At 45.6% G+C, this 18,002-nt stretch overlaps 1 protein-coding gene across 4 annotated transcripts in view; it reads left to right on the top strand.

The window, feature by feature from the left end:
- The window catches only part of LHFPL2 (LHFPL tetraspan subfamily member 2), a 279,198-nt gene that overhangs the window by 228,825 nt on the left and 32,371 nt on the right, over nucleotides 1-18,002 (top strand). The window lies entirely within an intron of this gene.

Genomic DNA, 18,002 nt, shown 5'->3' with positions numbered 1-18,002 from the left:
ACCAGGCTCCTCTGTCCCTAGGATTCTCCAGGCAAGAATAGTGGAGTGGGTTGCCATTTCCTCCTCCAGGGGATCTTCCCAACCCAGGGATTAAACCCCACTTCTGTGTCTCCTGCATTGCAGAAGGATTCTTTACGTGCTAAGCCATCAGATGTTAGCTTCATGATGTTGTCCAGTACCCCAGCTCCTTCTGATCTTCTGCTCCACTTTCACTAGCGCAGTACTGTTCATTCTTGAAGTCCTCATCAGAGCCTTTCTGGTCACATTCCCCAGCCAGAGAGGAATCTGTGCCAAAGCTGAGTCAGGTCCTTTGTTTTTTTTGGTTTTGGATTCTTCAGGGTTTCTTTGTTTTGTTTTTTTATTGAGGTATAATTAACAAGTGAAGTTCTAATAATATATTTAAGGTTGCAGTGTGGTGATTTCATTTACATTTTTCATTGTGAAAGGATTCTCACTATTAACACATTCATCACCTCACAAAGTTTTTGTTTTGCCTTTTTTGGGGGTTTTAAAAATGTTTTTGATAAGAGAGCCAGATCCTTTTTAATGCCTTTTCCAAAAAATGTTCCCCATTTTGTCCACTTAAATCTCATTGGCCATTCCATCTGCAAAAGAGGCTGAGAAATGTGGATATTTTTTTTAGCTAGGCACGTTGCCAACTCCCACCCCACCCCCACCCCACTCCATAGTGTTTCTTTCAGGGTCAGGAATGAGGTGAGGCAAATTAAGCATTCTCTGTCAGTGTAAAATGTAAGGAAGTACCAAAAACCTCACTAATCAAGGTAAATGATGTCTTAATGCAGTGTTATAGTACCATATTAGAGCCTGAGGCAAAAAAAAAAAATTGGTCATGCTGATCCAATCTTTATTTAAAATTTTTATGATTTTTCATTTGTTGTTCATTTGTTTTCATTTGTTCAGTTTCTCAGTCATGTCCAACTCTTTGTGACCCCATGGACTGCAGCATGCCAGGCTTCCCTGTCCATCACCAACTCCCGGAGCTTGCTCAAACTCATGTCCATTGAGTCGGTGGTGCCATCCAGCCATCTCATCCTCTGTCATCCCCTTCTCCTCCTGCCTTCAATGTTTCCCAGCATCAGGTCTTTTCTAATGAGTTGGCTCTTTGCATCAAGTGGCCAAAGTATTGGAGCTTCAGCTTCAGCCCTTCCAATGAATATTCAGGATTGATTTCCTTAAGGATGGACTGGTTTGATCTCTTTGCAGTCCAAGGGACTCTCAAGAGTCTTCTCCAACACCTCAGTTCAAAAGCATCAATTCTTTGGCTCTCAGCCTTCTTTATGGTCCAACTCTCACATCCATACAATGTTTTACATTATTGCTTATTAAAATGTTCATCAAGATTAATAAGTTTTTTGGTATCCGCTTTAATTTTGTGCTCAAGGCAAGTGCCTTACTCTCCTCACCCCAGTCCCAGCCAGTGGTTTTCTTAGTGAAGAAGAAGAGAATAGATACTGGGTAGGAACCAGTCCCTGCCAAGGAGAGATCCCATTGCTCACACATATCCTTACCTCCTTACCCACTGCTGACTGAGTGAGTAAACTCATGTTGGGGGAGCACTGTTGGCAGGCAGGGCTGCAGGGAGCGATATTCCTGCAACCCAAGAACTGCTCACAAACAACCCCAGTCTTTTGGGAGTATACTTCTAGTAGCACCTGTATATCCGTAGGTAGAATTTTCAGATGAGTATAGATGCCATTGGTGACCAAGAATGAGTGTGTGTGATCAGAGGGGTCACTTTGGGGTCCATGTGGCAATAATGACCTCATAAAGGATGGGCCCTCACTGGGAGAGAAATTAATTAAGACATCACATCAGGAGAGAACTGTCCAGCTCCTCACTGCGTGTGTGGTCACACCTCTCAGAATGAATGAATCTGGTTCAACTTGATTTCATGTTGATTTAATGCTTTCTACAAGGAGTATTGGAGAAGAGTAGCCTCCCTTGTGGCTCAGCTGGCCAAGAATCCATCTGCAATGTGGGAGAGCTGAGTTTGATCCCCAGGTTGGGAAGATTCCCTGGAGGAGGAAATGGTAACCCACTCCAGTATTCAGGCCTGGAAAATCCTATGGACAGAGGAGCCTGGTGGGCTACAGTCCATGGGATCGCAAAGAGTCAGGCACAACTGAGCGACTAACACTACTACTACTACTAGCCTAAGGTCACAAGTGTTTTGAAACCAAAAATAGTTAATTTGCTGTTTTAAAATCCTAACGATGAGCAGTAGACTCTTGCACAACACAAGGTTGAACTGTGCTGGTCTACTTAGGGATATTTTTCCAATAATAAGTGTTCTAATTGGCAGTAGGTTGACTCCATGATGTGGAACCCTGGATACAGAGGAACTGAGGTTATGGAGGTTCAGCTACAAGTTATACTTGGGCTTCCTGACTGTGCAGAGGAAAACCTCCTGGGTTGTTGAAGTGTAAACTGTAATTTGATTATTAGTTTAGAATTTTAAAAATAATTTTAAACAATCATCTAGAATTTCAAAGAAGCTCATTTTAAATTTCATGACAAAATCATTTGTAGTTTTAGAATAGTTCCACTGATGGTATTTAGTTATGAATTGGAGTGCCCTTGAATGCTTATATCAAAAATAAAATGTCTAATAAAAATAAAAGCCATAAGTGGATCTTATGGCTTAATGTGATATAGTCAGGAAAAATACCATGATAATCTCCCTTTTTGGTAATGCTTCTGCCTTAGACAAAATGGCATGCAAACAATCTACTGTATGGGGATTGAAACTACTTTATTTCTTTCCCCCTTTCTTCTTCTAGTTTCCAGAAACTTCAGGTAGATTTTTTTAAATTATTTTTACACATTGTTCAATGAATCAGTACCTAAAACAGACAAGTGCTTTTGGAAGTGTTGCTGCACTCACAGGACTGATTTTTACAGGGCTATTAAAAAAACGTTTTGTGGCTATGATTCATACCCTTATGCTCTTATAAATTCTTGCATTGCAGAAATTCATGATTCAGTCTGTCAGATGATTTCCCTTCTTGAGACTGTAGTATTGCGAAAATTCAGCAATTTGTTTCACGGATCCTTTCATCTGCCTCCTTGTGTAATGCTTTCTGTTTTTAAAGCTGTGAGCATTTTATCACCCAGCCCCACACCAGCCTTGCTGTATGGCCTGGCTCCATCCTACACTAAGCCCTGTTGCCCACAGATTGTAAAACACTTTTCAGAGGCGCTCTGTGGCTTCACACTTCAGGGAAAGTACTCTACTTTGTCAGTTCTTTTCAGCCTTTCACAGGAATGCTGTGACAGTGAAATGAGGACATCAGGAAAAGTACTTTTCAATTCTTAAGGAGACACCTGTTATAGGATTACAAGTGTTGGCAAAGGCAAACTGTTAATTTTAAGGTATGAAGGGGTTGTCTTTGACAGGACTCTTCCAATTAACATTTGGTTGTCTATGTCCAGTTGAAGAATGAATTTCTAAAACACAATTTTTCAAATTTTGTTAGCATTAGACTGGTTAATTTAGAAGTATCTTGGTTGTCAGTATTTATTAGCTCTTTTGAATGTGGACACTGTGTCTTGAATCTTGGAGGGGATGCTCTGTATTTATTGATTCGATTAAATCGCCCATGCCTCAGTTTCCCCTTCCATGAAGCAGGAACCTAGCGCTCACCTAAAAGCTGTGAGGGAGGAAGTTGAGCTGCAGTGCATGCATGGTCCTTGATTAGCCCAGCAGCTGCTGCTTTATAAAACCCATGAATGGCACCATGATTTTGAGTTACTGCTGCCAATACACAAACTTGGCAGTGAGTTGCAAAGAATGTGGTAAAGGACAGTGAGAGCATAAAGTAGGGAACATGCAAACAGGGTTGAGTTAGTACCATTGTATCTACTTTGTACTCAGACAGCCACACCAGATACAGTTCTGAGGCTGAATGCCTGCGTGAAAAAATGTGTGGGGTTAAACATGTCAGGATTTTCTGTTTCTGGGAGCACAGTTACACTAAAGAGCCACCCAACTGTAGACAGATGGTGGTGTTTCAGGGATCAGTTGTAATCGTAAAAGGTCCTGGCAGCTGTCAGGTTCAAAAAATAAAGAAAGAGGGTTATCAGAACTGAAAAACGAGAGAAATGGAAAGCAGAGATTGATGATATTGGGTGTTGCAGTTCCTATCTGTGCTTCCTGTCTTCAGGACTTGGGACGGGAAATGTTGGTGACACTTCACATTCTCTTCCACACAGTTCAACCAACATCATGGATCTGAATAAATAAAACTGGGGGTGGGGGGTAGGTGGGGGGGGTATAGATGATTTTTCCAGTTGAATGACATTGGTCAATTTCTCTTTTGATGAGACTGAAAACTGTTGCAATAATGAAATTCAAAAATTTTACCACCTTTTTTCTTTCCTTTCTGTGTGGCTAAAGTAAAATCTAAAATCCTTCATTCCTTTGGCTCTACCAGCAGTACAGTGAGGCTGGCCATCTTTACTGATTTTTAGGCAGAGGACTTTTTGTATCAAATTTGGGAACACAAAAAGGGTCAGGTAAAAATCATGTGATGGGAAGCTGATCCAAATTTTGATACTTTTTGAGTTAAAAAGTGTCCTCAGCACCGGGAGTGGACTATACCTCCTGGAAGGCAGTCAGAAAGTCAGCTTGCCGTTTATCAGCCTTCCTCATGGCTGAGCTCTCCTAGACTTCTCATTAGAACTTTTGAAAAATCTCAGCATTAAGAGCTTTCCTGAAGCTGGATCTTGAGCATCTTGGATCCTGATTTCCAGACAGAACTGAGTTAAAAACACAGTAACGGGCTCCGTTAGTTTTCCTGTCTCCAAGGTGTTTGGCCCCACGTTCGTCCTCCCAGCCCAAGCAGGAGAGGAACACTTAGTTACTCACTGATAGGAACGCGCTCTGGAAGCGTGACCGAGTGTTGGCTGGGGAAGCCCAGTTCTCCCTCAAGCAGGACTAAATGTTTCCCAAATTAATTCTGACAAAGTGAGTTTAGAGTCAACTTTCTGGAGTTTCTCAAAATGATTTAGGGTATTTTAAGTCAACTCTTCATTGGCTCTTTTTCCAGTGTCTAACCCCTACTACCTGTGGGGGGCTCCATGTATGTCAAATACTTTACTTTCTAAGCTATGCTGTGGGAGTTTTTATCAAGTAAAAATTTCCCTGGAATGTAAATGCCCTATGATGTCTTTGGTTTGATGTTGGGGTCAAATGCAGGCCACTGTGTGACCTTCCTTCAGGAAAGAATGGAGGCTTGTTTTGCATTGCTCATTTGGTTCTCAGAGTGCATTCAACCAGCAACAACACGATAGTGTATAGGGGTAAAAACCACTTGCCTCCATGGGGTTTTTGGGTGGACAAGACTTGGGATCAGAAGATTATAGATGTGTGGGCGCATGGTCTCATGTTAATGTGTGTAGCCTTCAACGCTGGGCACAAGCCTACTACTATTCTGGGTTATTTATTTTACTTTAATGAGAAAAGAAAAATATGGTACACGTGAATGACATAATAATAGACAACTGCATGTTCTTGAGTTATAAGTAAATCATGGTCAGAAAAAGACAGTGAAGAGGGTGTTTCACTAAATATTTCCAGGCTTTGTCTCACAAAGACTTGGTGGTATTTTGGGGTGGCTAATTAGGAGATAGATCCAATTTGGTGCTGCCTTCTCTGTGAGTCAGATGACCGTTGGAAACAGCTTATTTCAGACTACAGCTACTGGATACAGTCACTGACTATTTCCAAATCCAAGATGGTTTGGATGCTGATTGAGTCACAGTGTTTGTGTTCCGACTGTTCCATCAAACCCAGGCCGCGTGGGAAGCACCGCTGACAAGGGCTGAGTTCAAGACGCGAAGGTCTGTTCCTGGCTGCGGAGGGGAGGCAGCCCGGGGCTGGGGCTGAGCAGGGCGGGGCTGCTGTCCCAGTGGCGCTGTTCTCACCCAGCAGTGTGAGGTCTGCCTGTCCCACCAAGGGGGCCAGGGCACAGTTGGTGGGAGACTTTCTGGTCTGAAGCTCCTAATCCCCCTCTCAAAGGCAGGGGCCTCAGGGCAGCCCTGGGGGTGCTGCCACCTTTCTCAGCAGGCTCGGCTGTGTTGCCAGGATGAACTGGACGACAGCTTCTGTCAGAGAGCAAAGCTCCAGTGGTCACCTCTCCCCACTTCTTCAGCATCTGCTCCTGTTACTTTTCCTTGCTGCTTCAACTTAAGACTGTCTCTCCCCTCCCAGGGACCAGCTGTCACTATCTAAGTGCTCACCAGCTCTTACCATGGGACCCCCACCCCCCACCCCCAGATTCAGCATTGTTTATAGCCTAAGTTGGTTTTTAAAGGTGTAAATTTTTACCTTTCCCTCTTTGTGTCAGGATGTTTCCCTTTGGTCTGTAGCTATTTTTTCATGTCTTTTCTTTTCCCTTGATACCTATCCCCCTTTCGTCCCCACAGGGATTAAAGCAACTGGATTTCCATCAAGGTTAGTATCATGGTGGTTGTGTTCCTAACGTTCTAGCCCTAAGTGCCCTTGTAAAGACTGTTTAGATGTGAGCCATGTGGGCAGTTTGTTCTTACCCGATTGTCACATGACCCGCTCAATTTTGTCTTCCAAGGTCATGGGAGTACAACTCTCATTTTTAACAATATCATTGCTGCCATTTCTTAAAAGCTTACTGTGTGTCAGGCTCTGTGCCAAGTATTTAACATTTATTTTCCCATTTAATCTTCATATGAATCTTATGAAGTAGATAGATTTAAAAAATGCACAATGTGAGAGTTTCAAGTTGAATTTTATTTGGGGCAAAATGAGGACTGCAGCCTGGAGACAGCACCTCAGATAGCTGAGAGACTGCTCCAAAGAGCCAGAGGGAAAGGTCAGTGTATACATGATTTTGGTAAAGCAGGGAGTACATACAATCAAGTACATTTATTTTTAGGAGATTTCTACTAGTCTTGTGAAGCTTCTGCTAGTCACAAGGAACAGTCGTCACCATGAAGGATTTTAGTGCTTCTCTAGATATGAGGAGAATTGGGATCATAAAATCAGCTCCTGAGAATATGCAACTCTCTGAAGACCTGCCCTGCCAGTTTTCCTGGCTCAAAGATGCCTCACTTCTGCTCTCCACCCTGAACTCCTTCAGGGAGTGTTGAGGTCAGCTGCTGCAGCAGCCCGTGATTTAATCCTTATAGAGGTAGATGGCAAGCAAGTGCCCAAGGCAAGTGCCAATTTGTAGTTGACAATAGTATTGTCTGCATTTTGCAGCTGGAGAAATTGAGACACAGGAAAGTTGGTTACTTGCCCAGCATCATTCTGCTAATATGTGCCATTTGCCAAGACTTGAATCTCATCTCAGTCTAGATCCTGTGCCTTAACCACCTTCCAGGGCCGAATTATCTTCCAGGGCATATGTCAGTATCTAAAGACAGTTGATATTGTCCCACCCAGGAGGATGCTACTGGCATATAGCGGAAAGAGGTTAACACGTGGGTGCTCAGTCACTCAGTCCTGTCCAACCCTTTGCAACCCCATGGACTGTAGTCCTCCAGGCTCCTCTGTCCATGGGATTCTCCAGAGAAGAATACTGGAGTGGGTTGCCATTTCCTCCTCCAGGGCATCTTTCCAACCCAGGGATTGAACCCGTGTCTCCTGTGTCTCCTGCATTGGCAGGCAGGCGGGTTCTTTACCACTGAGGCTAGGGATGCAGCTTAACATCCTCCAGCTTATAAGACAAAGAATTCTCTAGCACCAAATGTCAGAAGTGCCAAGGTTGAGAAACCCTGTTATAGATAGAGCAGACCATTTGTGTTTAACAGTTAAGGGGAAACATCCAGGTGATATTCTGAAACTTCAGTTATTTCAGGAAATATTACTTGTTTGTATAGTTTTATGGAGAGGCACTGGCAACCCACTCCAGTACTCTTGCTTGGACAATCCCATGGATGGAGGAGCCTGGTAGGCTGCAGACCATGGGGTCGCTAAGAGTCAGACACGACTGAGAGTCTTCACTTTCACTTTTCACTTTCATGCATTGGAGAAGGAAATGGCAACCCACTCCAGTATTCTTGCCTGGAGAATCCCAGGGACGGGGGAGCCTAGTGGGCTGCCGTCTATGGGGTCGCACAGAGTTGGACACGACTGAAGCGACTTAGTAGCAGCAGCAGCAGCATAGTTTTAAGAACAATTTTTAAATTGCTCCATGGGTAGAAAATACATGTAACTGTTTACAGGGAGAAAAGATTTCATGAAATTCCCAACTTTTGAAATGCAGAGGAGGTCTAAGAATTTCTTTCTCTCCGCTATGATTTGGTTATTGGAACCGAGCATGCCATTTGGTAATTACATCAGACAGTTTGACTTTGGTACCCACTTAGAGGTGTTATACACAAAATTCTCTGCTAGATGTCAGCAGGAAGTTTGAAAATTGTGAAATGTGGTATCCTGGCCTCGTCTGGGTCTCAGGAGTGGGTGAGGCTCCTGTGGTCCCACAGGCCACGTGCACAGAGCCCCACAGGGCAGGTGGGGAGGGCGCCGGCTGTCCGTGGCTGCCTGCACGTTTCGTATGGAGCGGTCCTCCTAGCCTCAATCACAGCCTCCTGCTTCTGTGTCCCAGTCATGTGCTTGGCCCTTCTGCTCAGCAGGCAAAACCGCGAGTTCCCAGTTGGAGAAGTTTAAGGTCTTCCTGTCTGATACTCCTGGCAGAGAAAATGTCCCCATCTGTGCACTGTCCGCCCTTTTCCTTCCCCCAGCCCCCTCCACACGCCCCCAGCAGCCTCGAAGCGCTGTATTGTTCCCATTCTTCCTCATCTTGACCTTGTGCTAACTGCCTATTTATTGTAATGACTCCTCAGATAAGGTACTCCTTGGGACTTTTTTTTTAGTAAATGCTTAGGGCCAGGAAATTGAGGATCTAGCTAAAATGCAGTGCACGGCATTTTGAAGTGTATCTCAGACCAGAGTGAAACGGACCAGAGCCCGCTCAGCTGTCCCTTTACCTCTTTTCTAGGTTTGTGTGTTTGTTTCCTGGGCCATGAACACCCACCCCTTTGGGCTTTGATCTCTGCAGATGACGGCCACTCGTGACCAGCTCCCTCCAGCTTGCCCTCCGGGATGCATGGTCACCTCATTCTTCCCCCTTGGCCTGGCCCTCCATCGCTTTGGCAGTTTTCTCGTGTCCCCAGGGCACACCCTGGCCTTCCTGTCTTCTCCCTCCACACCGTCACTCAGCAGGTCTCATCCAGACCCCTGACACCCCTGGCACCCCAGGTGGCCCAGTGCCTGGTGCATGTCCTGATGAGGTCCACAGAGACCACTAGTCCTCCTCCACCCAGACTAGACTTGTGATCTCGCCCTGCTTGTCCCTCCTCCCATATTCTGGCTCCAGGGAACGGAAACGTTCGAGTAGCTGTACAGAAAGCTCGGAGTGCTCCTTGACTCCTCTTCCCAACAACATCCAGGGCCAGTCAGTCTCTTGAGTCTTACTGTTTTTCCTAAACGTTTCTCAAAACCACCCCCTCCACTGCAGTAGTTCTGGCCTTTCCCTTCTTGCTTGGATCCCTGCCAGGGCTTCCCACTGGCCATCCTGGCTCTGCAGGTGTGCCCCTTCCACATCACTGGCAGCAATCCTCTGGATGGGGTGGAGAGGACAGCGGCCCCATCGCACAGACCTGTTGATCCATGGCTCCCGCTGAGCCTGTGTGCAGCTCTGTGTGCACTTGTGCAAGGGGCACGTGCACACACTTGGAGCAGCCTTATCCCTGCCTTTACTCGCCTGCCCCTCACAGATGTCCACGGAAATCATCAATAAGTAGTCTATAATAGAAATGGGGAGGAGTTTTACTTGAGCCATACTGAAGATGACAGCCCCGCAGTTGCTCAGGTAACCAAGGAGCTGCCCCAGAGAAGCATGGTTTTCAGCACAGGGTCATAACTTGTCATAGCAAAGAACATCAAACAACTCAGAGATGCAATCCTTCAAGGTTTAAAAAAAAAAAAAAAAGAACAGGTCAGCGTGCACACAGCAAGTCAGTATGGCCTTGGCACCTAGAAAGGGAGTCTTATCATTGAAGGGGAACCAGCACTGGCGTCCTAGGAAGAGAGGCATTTCATCTTTATTCTTAACAGGGACATGCTTTTCTTTTGGTCATGGGATCCTTTTCTTTAACAATTAAAGCAAATGTCCGATGTGTGTTTGACAGGCCACCAGCAGGCTGTTTTAGTTAGCTTAGAATTTGAGTGAAATCATGTATAAGCCAGAATGACTTCCTCATACCCAGTATGGGAACATTTCTTCCTCACAGGGGTCCTAGAGATGAGTTCTCTAAATTACAAGCCGGATTTTGTTACTTTTTTTGGCTGAAAACACTGTAGGGGCCTCTCATTGTAGCGGACAACACAGAGTTCAGAATCCCAACCGTGACTCATCCAGTCCCGCCCGGGATGCTCACTCCTGCCCGTCCTCCCCACCCCCACCCCAGGCTTCGGCTTCGAGGGACGACCTTGATCCTGGCAGGCCTGTGCTTGTCCCCAGCGGCCTCCTCTCCTCCAGCCAGAACAGGGTGTCCCTCTTTGCTGCTTCAGTGGCACCGAGTGCTCTGTGCTGGGCCCACCTGCCGACGTCCCTGTTGCCCTACTGGCCTAGGACCCCTCTGAGGATGGAGAGCCATCATTTTGGTGTCCAAGCACTGGTCCCAAACCAGGCACGTGGACATACTTCAGAAGCCACTGTCGTTGGTATGTGAATGGGATTTGTCTTTCAGACATGAGAGCATGCGGTTTCTGAGAGATGAACACTACCAGCCAGGCTACTTCAACTTTGCCTTCTTTCTGATGAGGCAGTTAGGGTACCCATAGACACTGAATGTCTTACCTAAGATGAAAAACTTGTCTTTTGTTTTAACTGGAGGATAGTTGCTTGGCAATGTTGTGGTCTCTGCCTCACATCAACGCGGACCAGTCACACTTATTAACCGCATCCGTTGGAGCCCCTTTCTTCCTCTCCTGAAAAGGTCCCACGTGGTCAGGAGTGGAGAGAGAATTTAGTGGGAGGGGACAGCTTGAAAAAAAAAGGTTGCAAATTCCTTTTGGGACCACACTTTGTACCCGCAGACTCTTCCCCTGGTGTGGTCATTTAATTTTTTCCTGAGCCAAATTAATATCTATTTACTCTATCCAGTACAGACTATTTCTTTGAGTGATAAAGACTTCCATCAACAGTGGTTTTTCTCTTATTTCTTTTTTTATGGATCAGAGAATATCGTGCTCTGGAAGCAGCAAAGGGCAAAGCAGACCCGCCAGTATCACCCCACTAGCCTCCTAAAACCGTCCTGGCTTGATGTCAGTGTTTATCTCTGACATGTTTATCTCTTAAAACTGCCAAAACTCCATGTGTCCTAAGGGTTTCTTTCTTGATCGAATTTGGATCAGAAAGCCACACTCACTTAACAGTCATCCTAGTTCCTTGAAATCATTATAAAAGTTCACAAATAACCCTGTAAGTTAAAAAGTGAATTTGACTGGATAAGGGGGCTGTTAGAGCATAAGTTAATTTTCATTCTTCTGTTTAAAATTCATCATACTAAATAGCTAGCAGATATGCCTGGATTAACAAGCATTCACCCTTTCAGCCATCATTTATATTTAAATATACAAAAATAAAAAATAAAAAGAGGATCATCAGCCACTTCTGTTTCGCTCAGGACATAAGCAGTGTCATCATGATCTAGCCCTTTAGTTTTCTTTTAAGAAGTGTCATTAATGCCAGCATCCAGGGTTATCCAACAGAAGCAGAAAAATTCTAGCCTTTCTCCACCCCAACTGTGACCCTCCCTTTTGAACTACTGATAGATTTACTTCCCAGTTATTACAGTCCTGATAAAAACGTTATGGTTTCCTCAGGGTTCTCCCTGACCTAGTGCTGTCCCACCCACCGGAGCACTCTTCTCAGTGGCGAGTCCCATTTCTCTTGGCCTTGGTCTTTCTTAACGTCTCTGTGTTTCCTGATTCCAACTTTAATGACATTTCCATGAGGCCAGTATCTTTGTGTCTCCTCCCAGCCCACCCTGCCACCCTCCTTTCCCTGCGTGTTCCCTGCACACCTTGGACTGTCAGATCTTGGACAATGGCACCTGCCTGGTCTTACCTCTTTAGAGCTTCAGTGCTTAGTTCAGTAAAAGTTAGCAGTTGCTAATCACCATGATAAACAAATGCGACAATGTACAGTAACAGGATTTCTCCAGTTTGGGAAGCCTACGATATGCGACTCCTTTTTAAGTGCTTTCATTTCAGCAGGTGTTTAATGAGCATTATTTTCAAAAAAGGGTGGGGTGTAATGAGATAAGAACAGAGGAAAAATCCAGAAATCAAATATTCTGGGTCCTGGGAAAAATAAGAGCTATTTTTGCAGTACTGGGTGCAGTTTCACCGAGTACCTCAGCCATCCATTGCTTCTGTTCTTTGAAGCCTCTGGGCCTTTGGCTTCTTGGCAGGTGGGTTAGGGTGATGGGGTGGGTGATGTGTCTGAGCACATACACCTCAGTCAGCAGCTCATCAGCCACCTACGCAGAGTGGCCTTAGAAGGGCTGCACTTTGCTTCCTGCTCTTATCACAGAGGCCGAATCCATGGAGCTCAGCCCTCGCTTTTGGGAATGGCCACCTCCGCTAAAGGGCAGTTTGGAATAAAGGTCAGGAAGCTAGGAGGAGTGAAACTGGACGTGTTTATGAGTGTTATTCTTGTTGACATAGCTTTCTTCTCACAGTCTACCTCTGCAATTTAGGATGTGTGTGGTTGACCGCCAAATAATTTCTTACCAGAACCTCCCACCCCAGCCTTTACTATCTGCAGTTATCATTGTAATCAGACCAGTTTTACCAAATCTTGGTAAAATATTGCCTTTGACAGCACTGAGACCAAAATTTAAAAAAGAAAATTTAATCCATTCATGATCTCATTGACAGTACCAAGTAAAATTGAAAATCACTTTAAATTAATGTCAGCTCAGCAGCTTCATCTCCAGGCTGTTGGGTTGGAGTGCTGAATTTTTAAATATCATTTGAATCATTTCAACTGATCATAACAAAACAAGACATTTTATTAGATCATTAATAAGAATACTTACCAGAAGTAAGTGCCCCTGGATGGATGCAAATCAGGCTTCTGGGGCCATTTATAACTGATGAGAGAATTGTACTGCTTGACTTTAATAATTCACCCAGGAACAGAGAATAAACAGCAGCAAACATTAATTTTATTGGACAATTTCATACGGTTTATGTTTTGAAATAAAAGGGATATGACTTGACTCCTGCCTGAAACCAAAGCACTTAGAAAGGACTCCCTCGTGTTGTTAGCATCTCCAACTGGGGAACTTATTCTCAGATGCATTTGTTAATCAGTTGGCACCCTTCTTGCAATAAATAAGAAGCCAAAATATAAACACTTGAAATAGTGACTACAGCTTTGTGTTCTATCATGTCCTTTGGCATATGGCTGTGAAATTCTTTATAACCAATCATCTTACTTGTCTAGAACAGAAGCCACAGTATCTGAGAAAGGAAGGAGCCTGTATATGACTGTGATTTTTCCAAACCAAGTACAGGTTCTTTAACTGCTGGCTCTGTGTCTGCAGCTAAGGGTAGAGAGGGCCTTGTTTTAGCTGGTAGCCCAAGGACTGGAGTGGAGACTGCTCTGCTGTTGTTTGCAAGAATGAGAGACACTCTGGACCTGGAAATGAAAGGGTAGAGGAAATAATAACGTTATGAGAAGAGGGAGCCAGTCGAGCCCACGCCCTTTGACCGTGGCCCTTGGACAAATGTGCTCAGATATGATCTTCTCTTCTGCCTCTGCACTTGGCAGTTCTTATAACCGACAGGGTATCTCCCTTTCCCATCTATCTAGAACTGTAGGACTTGGAGAGCCACCTGCTTCAGGGGGAGAAGGTGATAAAAGGTGGTCATGCACTTGAAAGGATTGACTCTGGGAACTGAAAGTGACAGTGATCATCTACAGATCCTCACCACCACCCCTCCCCAACCCTGTACCTGAATCTCTGAAGCTAGAGCAGCTAAGGTGTGTGTGGTCACACACCATTAGCCAAGAGCCTAGACCAGAGTCCGTGGTCCCCTGCTTCCTGTCTAGTGTTTTTGTTCCCACCTATGACTTTACCATTTGACAAGTTTCAGTCTACAGTCATTGATATTAAAAGGTGATTTTTTTGTGTGGCTGTGTGGAGATAGCCCTCCGAGAGCAGAAAAATAAATATTGACCAAATATGATAATAGTTATAATTCCTACCACCTATTGAATATTTAAAATTATACTTTGCTTTGCATGCACGTATTTTTAATCCTTATAACACCCTTTGAGATAGATCCTTTGAACACCCACACTTCATTGCTGAAAGACACAGAGCTACAGGTACAGACAGGGTGATAGTATTGAAATAGATCTTTTGTATCCTTTCTATATCCACTTGTATCCTTTATGCTATAGAACTCTTCTTACACAGAGAAAATTGGTGTTTGGTGATGAAACTGCTTACCCCCAGGTCAGGTGGGCCCTAAGGAAGATCTAAATGGGGAAAGGAGTGCCCTCCGTGGCCTCATAAGGGGCCATGTTGATGTGGGGTTTGGGGGTAGGGAGGCTGGATCCCGCTCCGGGAAGTCTACTCCACCTGCCTGGCGTACTTTCCTTTTGCCAAGCACTTTTTAAGCTTATAACTTACTTAGTTGACCTTCACAACAAGCCTATGTGATAGGTTCTATTAGTACCCTCAGTTTACAGACCCAGGAACTGAGGTACAGAGCCACCTCTGGGCCCAAGGTCACCACTTAGCAAGTGCTAGAACCAGGATTCAAGTCCAGACAGTCTGGCTCCAGACGGAATTGCTGCCCGAGGTGGCTTTCTGGATGAACTCATTGGCTGGAAGGGTGTGGCAGTGGGTTTGGTAGCAGTCTTGGGAGAGTGACTGTTGAGTCCACGCTCATCCTGTACATCAGCCTGAGAGACCTCCCCCCAAACGTTGTCCTGCCCACATTTTCTGCCAGGACCCAGAGTGGTCAGCCACCCTGCTCGTGCGGGCCTGGCACATGGGACCTGGAGAAAGGGACTTTCTCCGCCCTGTGTGGGTGTCTTCTCACGAGGCCAGAGGTCATCAGAACCGTGGGAAACGTTTGCTGTAAGGAAGCCTGTTAGCTCCAAACGCTTACAAGAAATATGTGTTAGCACCCAGAGGTGCTCCTTTTTCTTACCTAACCAGACACAGTCTTCTTTTTTCCCTCCTCCGATTGCCTGGAGCTCCCTTGCCAAGCACCCTTCTGTTTCTGAGCCACATGGGCTCAAAGGGGAGGCAGCCACTCCAGCCTGGCACACCAGAGAGGCTGGGGCAGGAGCCTCTGGCAGCCTCCGGAGTCCAGGGTACTGGACACGTGCATCATCCGGGACCGGCTTCCTCTCTGCCCACCTTACTTACTTAGCAGCCCTTCCAGGTGAGCATCTGGGGAACAAGGGGTTGGGGTGTCTCCAGGAAGTGAAGCTGAAGCCCTTTGTGTTCCCAGCCTCTCCAGCACTTTCATTTTTGTTCTGAAGTGGCTTGGTCCTCTGACTTGTACTCTCTTCTTCTGAGTTCATCTCTGTTTATGAGGCTGCACTGCTGTTAGAAGCTGTGACAATAAGTCCCCAGAAAGAGTACTGCATCTCATGAACAAGGGCAAGGGTTCAGACTGGCAGAACGGGGTTTTCTGTGACCAGCTTGAACTTTGATCTGCACTGACTTCATCTGTGCCACTGCAAGAGGAGCTCACTGGGCCGCTGCCTCCCGCCTGGCACACTCCTGCGTCCTCAGACCAGTTCATTTATGCCAGCCGAGGTCCTGCCTGCCTTTGAGGGTGGTTCTGAATGTACGAGGATCTGAAGCTGCTGGCAGCTCTATGTTGAACTTGCTTTTTCTCAAAGAGTGTTGCATCCCTTTGGGAGCTACACTTAAGCTCGTCTGTTTCCAAAACACCGTCTGAATCCTAAATGTCTGGGGAATTCCTCTAGTTAATAAATGAAGGAAGCTTAAACTGGCCTACAGTTTTGAACTTGACATTCTCAGGGGAAGTTGAAAAATGCTGTGTGGCTTGATCTCTGGTTGTGAAATCACTGAGATGGACAGTGTGGGATGAACTGGGTGTGGATTCAACGTACAAATCTATCTTGCTGACTTTTTAGATGTTAAAAATATCTGACCTTACAAATGGGTGTGAATGTGTATCTATATGAGTGTGTCTGTGTATGTGTGCATTCCTCATCACACAATATTTCATGGGTCTTAAACATTTGAGAGAAGTAAGGCACTAGAGAGGGGAGATTTTTGATACGTAAGTAAAGAGCCATGTTTGTGGATATCCACTTGTGTGTTTTGTTTTTTTTTTTATTGCAGATGCATTCAACACATAAAGCCTTAGGCTTTTTCCATATCCTTCTATGAGCTTGCTGTCTTTCAAGAAGGGTGTGTTATGGACTCACAGGGCAGTTTAGACCTTAATGCTGCAGGTTGTACCTTGGGTTGTGAAAAGCCAGCATCAGTGTGAGTGAAATAATAAAAACGGTGAGTTTGAACATTTCAGTGGTGTTCTTAGAAATATGAACATAGCCTACAATAGACTTTGACTCTACTATAAGTCACTCAGAAACTTTCTCAAATTCATTAACAACGTTGGTTAGAAACAGAAGTGACCTCAGTGAGAGTATAAAAGATTTTCTGTTTAAGGCGAGCGGTGGCTAGCATTGTCTTAGTCCCTGGGTAAATCCCAAATTAGATCTTGGTTTTTAAGGATACAGGTTATTTTACATCATTAGACCCAGTTCACTGATAATATCCTTCAGTGGGTAGTTAGAAATGTGTCATTCTGCTGAGAGCTTTGCAAATAAACCCAATGACAGCTGCAAGGTTTGCAGTGTTCTGATGGGCTTCTGGGTGAAGGTTGCTGCCGCTGTGAGCTGCTCCTGCCCTGTGCCCTCTGAGAAGTTCCTGGGCTGTTGGGCTTTGGCCTGGCAGCCCTGTCTGTGAGTCATGCAGCTGGCCTGTCCCCTGGGCCACGCCGGGATGAGGTTTCCACTGCACTTGTGCTCACACCCATCACCTCCTTAACGGCTGCTTGGAACCCTGGCACTGAGGCCCAGCTTGAACATTAACCACCGCCGTTGCTTCTGTCAGTAGCACTCTCGGGTCAGGTTTTCAGGGCCAGTGGAGATACAAGGAAAGAAAACTGTTTCTGCCATTCTTTAACCACCTGTGACTATTTCCAGATTAACATTTTTGTCTACTACTAGTTTTTGAGCTTGTAAGATGATACCACATATGTATATGTGTGTATCTCTATATATACAGACATGGTTCAAAAAGAGGTGATACCTAACCTAAAACAACTGTATTTTTAAAGGGACGGGTTAGCTGATGTTCACCTTTATTGCCTCACCGTTAGCTGATGTTCACCTTCCTCATAGAAGCTACCAGTTTTTTAACCCTAATGCTCCACGGTCTTTTCCTCCATCTCTGGAGTGACTGTATTCCTAGAGGGACTATTTGGATTCTCACGATGGAGATGGCCTGAAACCGGTTAAAAGTGTGGTCAAGGCCACCTCTCTGCCTGCAAGCCGCTCCTTCTGCCTCACGCCCCGTGGGTTGAGCTTTTCACTCTCTCTGCACTGACTTCCCGGCCACCATTCCTTCCTGTTCCCAGCCAGAGGCCCAGGGCATCTGTCATCCCCACTGCACTCCTCATGGTCTCTTGCCCCCTCAGTTCACGGATACCTCACTCCAGCCCCATGCACTCCATTCCCAGGAAAGACCTGGGCTGCCCTGAGCAGCCCCGTGCCTCTGACCTGGGCTGACACCTGCTACCGGCGGGCCCTGGAGGTGTCTCCTGAGCTGCCGGCCTGGCCAAGCCTCCTGCAGGCAGAGCTCAGAGCTCTCTTGTGCTTGTTAGAAGCACACTTCCGAGTTGCCATCCTAGCTGGCGGCTGCAC

The sequence above is a fragment of the Giraffa tippelskirchi genome, chromosome 7 (assembly GCF_054371585.1).
Source record: "Giraffa tippelskirchi isolate mGirTip1 chromosome 7, T2T-mGirTip1v1.2.pri, whole genome shotgun sequence".
Lineage (NCBI taxonomy): Eukaryota > Metazoa > Chordata > Mammalia > Artiodactyla > Giraffidae > Giraffa > Giraffa tippelskirchi.
Note: the sequence above shows the minus strand (reverse complement) of the source record. Positions and strands in the feature narration are given on the sequence as shown.